Below are 8,937 nucleotides of genomic sequence, written 5' to 3' on the forward strand. Positions count from 1 at the left end.
TATAGATTTCGGGTGCACGCCGCCAGAGAGCATAAAATATGCTTAATTCTGATTGCCCAAAAAAATGGGGGCTCAATTTTTGGGTTGTTGGCAAAAAAACCTCTCCTAATCATACGCCATGTGCGCGCCTGGATGCGTCCGCGCAGGAGCGCGCGTATGTGTGCGTGAAGCTCGCATGCAAATAAATAGGAATCATTACGATTCCAGTCAGCCTGGGCCGGGTCGGGACGCTAAGTAAGCTGACGCTCTGGTCCCGGCACTGGCACGTGCAGCGTTCGGCCTCGTGCTGGCCGCGGTCTTGAATACTAAATATCCCCGAGAGCACTTAGAGCACCGTGCTCGTGTGCCAATCGGGGTGGGTTTAGGTTTCCTTTGCCCGTCTCCTTTGCCACTTGCAACCGACTTCTTGCGAATTCTTAAGGCGAGGATGCGCGGGAAAATGAAATCGGGAAAGTTGGGCTTTTCTCCAGGGAGAGGGATGTGGTTGAAATTGGTTTGAGCAGAAGGCCGAAGCGAAAGCGAAACAAAAAGAAAACGATAAAAGCCCCTAACGATGATGGGCTTGATGTATGACGTTTTTTTTGTGTTTTCTCGCGTGGGTTTCTTTGAAGTTCATTTATGCGTTTGGAATATATTTTCGCCAAAAAGGGGCATGTCCAACGATGCTTCGCTCGGGGTTTGGCTGGCCTTTCGTTTGTTTACAATCAAGATTGCTGGATACTTTGTATGAAGAATGTACATAAAAATCTGCCAGCAAACGTTCGGAAATAACAGCACCAGACCCCATTGGTTGGACCAACTCTCTTTTGTGGCTGATCCTGACGATCGTCGGTCCCCGTGGAGTACCAACAGCAGATGAAAGCGCACCGGAAGATATGGCCACAACGTGCTTCCCGACCTGCTCCGGCCGCAATCAGTAGCCAAGGTCTTAATTTGCATTCCACGCACCGGCCACGCAACGGAGCGGAGTTCCCTGCCCAAAGTTCCGTGCCGTGGGTCCACTGGGGTTAAGCGAGAAAGTGTGTATTTTTGTGAAATCTTTCGACACAAATGTTGATTTATGAGGTGTTGGCCACATCCTTTTATCCTTTATTCACACGCATCTCATTCGCATTTGCACGAGAAATTGAGTGTATTACTAACGACAGATTGAAACGTACACTTCACAGGCGATCGAAGCGGTGGTCGGGATTCGCTACGACGGCATCGGGAAGATTATCCCGGTCCGGGACACTACTTCCAGCACGCAGCCCATCAGCAGCCTAACCAGCGACCCGGTGTAGCCAAGAGGAAGAAACCGGAGGTATCTCTGTACCGGTACGACCGGTACTGCCGCGAGCCATTCAACCGTCCTGCTCCGGGACGTTACGACTTGTGCCGTTACGCACCACCGTTAACACCTCCAGCTCACCCGTACCGCAGTTCTCCGGTGCGCATTCCTGGCCCGGCCTTCGAAGGGTTACCGCGACCGGCCGTCCCCGAGCGAACAATCCGTTTGAACTCGGTCAACATTCCGCGGCGACCCCGGGCTGGCCGGCGGAACATGAAGGTCGCGTTTCTCAGCGGGACCGCACGCTTTCGGGACCGCGACTTCTTCCCCATCGGTGGATTGCGGTCGCGCATCGGAGGCCACCGGAAGGAGCTGGGCGGTTCGCCGAGGTCGGCCAGGCCAGCCGGTGGAAGCCCTGAGCTTGTGGCACGCTTGTCGCAGACGTTGGACGTCCGGGTTGGTCACCCTCGCAGGATCCACACCCGCCGGGGAAAGATTCCTGCCATAGTCTTCACGATCCCGTCGGTCAATGGAGGGCCGACCATTTCACTATCGGATGTGGCGATAAGTTGTTGACGTAATGTAATTTGGTGGCTTTTGGAAGTACGTTGGTTGAGGAATCCTTCGGGCAATTGTGGCTATCCAAATATTATTCATTCTTGCGACAGGTAATACTTGCCAACACGCACTCGTCGAAACAATCTTTGTCCGTACAAGTTGTTCTCGGTTATTTGGATTGCTAGGAACTGAACGTATTGAGTTGACTGCTCCGCTGTATGAGTATGTTCTCCATGTTTGGAAATGCCCAAACAAATGTGACGATTTTCGAACTCGTGAGCAGCCCACATACACAATTGGCCGAGGGAGAAGCAATCATTTTCCAGCTTTAATCCACGTAGTTATATTTGGATAACTGGAACGATTGTTCCAGTGCCTTGTTTATTGAAAGCGGAAAAACGAGTCGTACGGGAAGATGCATCCGTTTAAATTCGAAGGGCACGTCTGTTGGTAATTCCAGAAATTAGATTCCGCGACGTAAACGGTGTTTTGAAAATTAATTTAATTAAGAACTGTCAATTGGTGTTGCTTGAATAGTTGAATATTTTCTACTATCACCTAAGGCATATAGACCCAACCCATCGAAGTTCAAACGGAAGTAAGAACGTAACGCAAATAGCAACTGACGAACGTTTCCAGTTTCACTCGCTCCTCTGCCTTTAAACTGGTGCCTGGCAATATTGTAGATGATTGACAGCGTCGTTAAAGGGAGGGTGCACCATCGTAATCGTCAAGTGTTTTCCGTCGGGGTGCTCCTTTTTAATTCGAGCCAAGTGGCCACCTTTTCTACTGCCAGCCCCGTGCAGTGGAAACCCCAGCTTTCAAGACCCAAAAGTTCCGCAAAAGCAATCGTGTTCCGAAAACAATCACCAACTGAGGCCGATGGTGGTACTGATGATGCTCCTGCCCCGCGGGGAGTTAAGTGTAGCGTATGATTGTGTGTCACTTTGTGAGGGTGTGTGTGTGTGGAAATGGATTTTCCACCTTTCCACCTCGATCAGCTACAGTTTGAAAAGGTCCGCAGCACGGTGGGAGATCTCGGTTCGCCACCATTGTCACCATTGATTCCCATTGATTCGTATTTGTCTTTGTTTCGGACCCGGAAGCTCGGAACGCCGGAAGTGGATTGCGGATGGAGGGAAGGCGGCAAAATTGGAAACCCATACCCCCGGGGGAGCCTGGGACGCACGGCGGTGGTGGGTTCAGAATTCAAATCCTTTCTGTCCGCACCGAGAGCGTAGCGAACAAATCTCACCGAACGCTCAGCGGCGCTCGTGTGGTTCCATTTTCCCACCATCTCAAGGGTCGGGAAAGCTCGATAGCCCGTGGGACCTGGCGCCCGGACCGGGCCGGGTGCAGTGGCCGGGAAATCCGGTAGCACCAAAGGAACCACTATCCGCTTCTGCGCCCAACACGCGCCTTCCCACCGATCGGTGCTGATCGGTTCTCCGGGTACGGGAGGACCCTTTTTGGGTTGATGGGTCGCCGTCGGAACAAAGGGGACAAAGCCATCAACTCCGACGGGCGATGATGGCGCATCCTTTTCGAGGCCCAGACCCAGCACAAAACGGTGTCAAATCTAATCGTCGCAATAAAAATGATAATCCTATGGTTGGCCCGAAAAAAGAAGACTTTTCCGTAGGGAAAACTCGACGGAGTGTCGTTTGCGAGTCCGCTGCGAGACAGTCGCTGTAGGGTGCCGCTGGCAGCCCCGGTTTGGGACGATTATTGAAATGAGACACCAAACACGCACCCACGGTGCTTACGAGACGTCAACCGTTTTATGCTTCTCGGAGTCCCGCACACTGGTCGGTGCCGTTGGCCCAGCGAAGAGGCAGCAACCAACAGGCGGCCGGATCGCCCGGGGACTCGTCAGAGCTCGAGAGAGAGAGCGAAAGACACTAATCAAATTAAATTTTATGCCCACCACTTACGACCGACCCATCGGGCTCGATATGTTACACCTCCCGGTGCCGGCCACAAATGAGCCCGCCGGGAGCGCCCTCTCCTTGGGCCTTGACGGTGACTGATGTGGAGCCACTGATCTCGCAGTTTATTATTTAGGCAAAAGTTTGCAGTGAAGGAAAACACTTTCAAACTGTCCGGATGACACATCGGGGCCGTGGGAGTTCCACTGGGCACCCGTCCGCTAAGCGGAGCGCATAAATTCGATTGAGAAGCGAACGGAGCAATATGTTTTGGAGTTTTTTTGTTCCGAAAGGCCAAACTTCCCTCTCAGAAAGTTAAGTCTATGTTTATGGTGCAGCTTGTCCGGGTCTCGCTCGTGTGCAGCCCTTAAGCGGTGCAGTGGCGTTCAAATTGAGTTAGCAGTTAATGTACTTCGACCAACGACGACGACAACGACGGGATGCATGTGATCGGGCTAACTGGTGGGCTGGCCACAGCATGCGGCCCGGAGACCCAAGGTCCTGTCGCACAATTTACAACTTAATTACTCCAAACAGGCGATCCTCGGTTCACCTGCGCTACATTTCGGCCGCTCCGAAGAAAGTCCTGGCTCAGCGAGCTGGTAGCATAATTGAATATTGTGGCCAGTTAATTGGAATTCTTCGTTTGTCGGTGGGGTTTGCTCGGTGTGCCGGTCTCCATCCCGACCGTGGACTGGACAGGAAGCCGCAGTCCACTGCCCGCCCTCCCCCAAAACTCGATCGATCAGGGGGCTGAAAAAGTGTCAAAAGTATGTTGCCTTGGCTTTGGCTTAGCTTCTCGGGCTCCGGAACCGCAACATGGAACGGAAGGAATAGAAAGCAGACAGGCGGACCAGCAACCGAAAAACCCTGGCCACCCACCGGGAGGTGGGTGGACTTATCGACGTATCGCAGCCCCGCATCACCTTTGATCACCCCGCACATCACCGATGGGTGGAACAATTTAATTTGGTTTAACTTTGATCTGGGCACAGTCGTCGAGAAGTGGCAACGGTGGTCCCGGTGGTCCAACCTCCGGGCTTCTCCTTCCGGGTGCCTCCTTCGGGCGCAGAGCAAAAAGTTATCGAACGCACCACTTCAATCGGAAGCAGCAGCGGCGGGTGGGCGTCCAACTTTTGTGTCCAACAGAGTCCGGTCTGGCCGGGCACACCGATTGTCCGATGTCGTCGATACGTGTCCGGGACCGAGAGTGTCTATATTTTTTAATTTAATTCCCATTCCGGAATCTAGCGGGAACAGTGGTGGCCTCGAGTTCGTAGGCGCTACTCTGGCGACGGTCCCAGTGACAATAAGTCGCTGAGTGCAGCGTCCCGATCATTACTCTGCCTTGGTTTGTTCGAGGATTATCCCAACAACGCTTCAACAGTGCCTTAGTGATCGATACTGTGTGTGCAGAAGATTTGAATAACTCGGAGCTTAGCTCCAGGTCCGGGAGTCGATGTTGACACGGTTTACTTTGCGCCCGAAACGAAGGGCACTGTAGCCGTTATCAACCGACAAGAAAGTTGGACCTTCGGAACAACTGTCGTTCGCTTTTTCCCGCGCTCGTTTTAGTTCCACAAAAAACTGGAGCCCGAACCACAATCGAACCGACCCGGGACCGATCTGGACCGGGGAACACCGGGGTAACACTGGGGTGTCATAAAAGTTGCACCGACGAACGACACGCGACGACGCCGATCGGCGATGTTGTTGTCGCAAAGTTTGCGTTAGTCTGACTTGCTTCGATCGAAGTTTTACGCTCGCCGGATCCTGGGGCATCCGTTCCCCGGGGGTTGTCCCGGAGAGGGCATAAACAGAAGCTAAGCCTTGGCCCTGGGTTGCCCAGAGTTTGTGTCATAAACCAGTGGTGTTCCTGTGTTTTTGAGTCCGACATCGGTAGAACTCCCTTTTCCGGACGGCCTGCCGGCTATCTGGAGAAGGAGAAGCGAAAAGTTTGACCACCGTTCGATACGCCACCGTCCGGTCCGGTTGTCAACTGTAGTTTTGCAAAATGTCCGCACCAGCAGGAGGAGTTTATTTCACGATAACCAACAACAAAAAATTAGGGAAACTTTACACCACGATTCACACGGATGTCGGGCACAAGAACTCCTCGTCCGTCCGATGGTCGGGTGTGGAAAACTGCTAGCATCGCGTGGAATTACAAAATCGTCGATAGAAAAATTATAACACCCCTAACTTGTGGGGCTCACGGAAGGACAAGTTTAACGATCAAACGTTCGTCCGTCGTCGGGATCCTTTTCGTGGCCCCAAGGAGTGCGGGTCACCTTGGCGGGACGGGTGAAGAAAAGTGCGTATCACTGCGGACGGTCCCGATGGCCTTAACTCTTTTATGGGACAACCGCTTTTCCAATTAGTGCGCCCATTATCCATCGCACGGAACCGTTACGGCCGCGATCGTGTTGTGGTTCCGGCCCCTTCCATTATGCTCATTAAACTGTGTGTGCTTTTCACCGAACGCAGCATCGCGGCTCCACGGCTGAGTGGACTGGACTGTCGATACTTTAGGTGTTGCGGACTGGGGCGTTAAAAATGGCCAATATGCTTCGGGAAGACCCGCAGGGAAGCTATCAATGGCTATGGTTGTCGTAGGACTCCTCGTAAGATGCGAATGAAGTATTGAAGAATTGCAATTAATTGTTAATCGTCATTCTTATCAATCTGCCTGCTTTTGTGAGCTTTGCACATTAGCTTCTTGAAACATTAGTCTCTAGTGAACGTTACAATGAGAACAGGTCTTAATAAATCCTCGATTGGGCTTTAAAATATTTTTTACAAAGCTAAATATAAGTGAAATCAACATTTTAAAACTTTCGGTGCTTTGCTTTCTTTGGTAGGTAGTAGCCAAATACAAACAGTTCGTTAAAAAATGTTACAAGTAAAGAAAACAGCAGTTAACGACAGGAAAAACGTTAAACAATCAGATCAATAGCGAACAAAACTGAAATACGACTTTCTAGAAAATAATTAATAATTTAATATTAAGGTTAAACACGCCATTAAGTCTAAACTCGACAGTGTAAAGTAATTCAAAATCAACAACCAAAACAAAAGAGTTTCAAGAAAACCATTCAACCAAAGTGCAAATAAGTAAAACTACAAAAAAAGCATTTTTAAATAGATTGAAAATGACTAAAGATTAATCAAATATTACTATCAAAATGAAGAAACTTTTTCAGGAAAACCAAAACACAACATCAAAACTGGAAAAGGCATAAAGAAAACCCAAAAAGAAAACAAAACACTGTGCAAAGGTGAAAGTCACATCATTATCCAAAACTAAGCTTTTTTACTAAATTTCTTTCTGTTTTTCCGATAATTTCCACCGAGCGGAAGTTGTTGTTCACGCCCGACGGAAGAACCGTTGCACCTGCCCGATCTTCATCGTACGAACGGCTCCTGCTCATCAACTTTTGACCAACTCCCGCCATGGCTCCACCGTCGCCACCGGTCCATTATAAAGTGTTCCATCTCCCGTTTGCTGGTCCGCGTTTGATTATTTTCCTGTCTTTCGCTGCGCGCCGTGGCGTTGCGTGTGCCACGCTTGCCCCGTTCGGGTGCCGGCGACCGTCCGTGGCATCAATAACCGAGGATCCGCTGCCCAGGGAGGATCCGGGTGCGAAAATATTACAGAAATAATTTCCTTATTAGAAAACTTTATCACACCGGCCACCACCGGCAGCAGCAAGGCGCCGGCAAAATCATCTGCACCCATCCATCGCGCCGTGCGAAGCACCTCGGGAGGGATTCTGTTTTTCTTCGCCACTTTTCATTCTGCCGGTTTCTCCCACGAAATGGTTACCACTCCCACCCAGCCCGAGGGCCGCGGGCGAAACGAAACCTCGCGCTCTCAATGCTCGAGAGTTGCCTCCTCACCGGGCGGTGTCTGGAGCCTCACCCTCCGCCCGACTATTCTCGAGAATAATTTCCTCCTCCGACGGAGGACTTTCGCGGGATTGTGCGCACCCTCCTTTCTTCTCGTCCGCCGTCCCTTTCTGGTCCCGGCCAACGCCCGTGAATTGTCGGTTCACCTGCGTTCACTCGAAAGCCACTTCAATAAATTATGTTTTAATGATTTTTCCACGCCAAATTAAGCTGCTAATGTTATTGTTGCGTTCGCCCGTCGCCCCGCACCATCCCCGGCCCTCTCCAGTTCCGTGCGTCGTCCCGGGAAAGGATGCCCCGCGGGGTGCCCCGTGTTGGCGTTGTTTCGAGAAGGAATTTTTCAGCATCCCGAACGCGTGTTTCTGGTGTTTCCAGTTCTTTGCGCGATGGTTTCGCTTGCGTGTTGCGTAGCGGTGCTGGCGTTTTATTTATTCCGTTGCGTTCCGCGAGCTGCCTAATGACTCGGCTGGGCTGGCCAACGAGGACCGGTGGGCTGGCCCGTGAACCGGACCGGTTTTATGCGCCTGCAAGGCACTGACTGACGGAACGGCGCATTCTGTTCATCGTTCGCCCATTACGAGGCTCAATTTGCAGTTCATTTTCAAGACAAACTACAACCGTTAGCGGTGGTTAATTGTTTCAATTGCGATCTCTCGTCCGTTGGCCATCGATCGAGCGTGTACCGTTCGGCCGTTTCCAATAGCGGACGTGAGCCGCGATGCTGGCAAAGTGCAGCACTCGGGTTGCCAGCTGTTGATGGTTGTGAAATGCTCCTGTTTGTAGGAATAACTCGATACCATTAACGCGTAATGTGCGGAGAAATGTTGGATCAATCGATTTCCAAAGCTCATTTAAGTGGTATTTGTGGTTCGATAATAAAGTTACCGTTCGGATAATTTACCTGAAAATTGCTAATACTGGAATTAACAACCTTTTTAGTACAACTGTTTAGTACAACTATTCAAACAACAATTCCTGGATCTTGTCGTATTTAGACTGTGCTCTTCACAAGGTTTTGTGAAGTGACTCAAATTTTTTTTGCTTATTTCTCGGTATAGTAAATAGTTGCCCAAAAAAAATTCGAGTTGTTGAAAATTTCACTGCCTTACGGTTAGCCAGTCAGACATTGCGAAACTTAACAAAATGTGATCATTTTTTACCTATACTTTCTTCCCGTCAACTCTTTTACTTAATGATACGCCCTGCTGGTTGAAGCAGCCCTCCACCCATCTGTAGGATCTTTTTTCGTCCTTCGCTGCGGCAAAGGATTAA

This window comes from Anopheles bellator, chromosome 2 (assembly GCF_943735745.2).
Source record: "Anopheles bellator chromosome 2, idAnoBellAS_SP24_06.2, whole genome shotgun sequence".
In the NCBI taxonomy this organism is placed as follows: Eukaryota; Metazoa; Arthropoda; class Insecta; order Diptera; family Culicidae; genus Anopheles; species Anopheles bellator.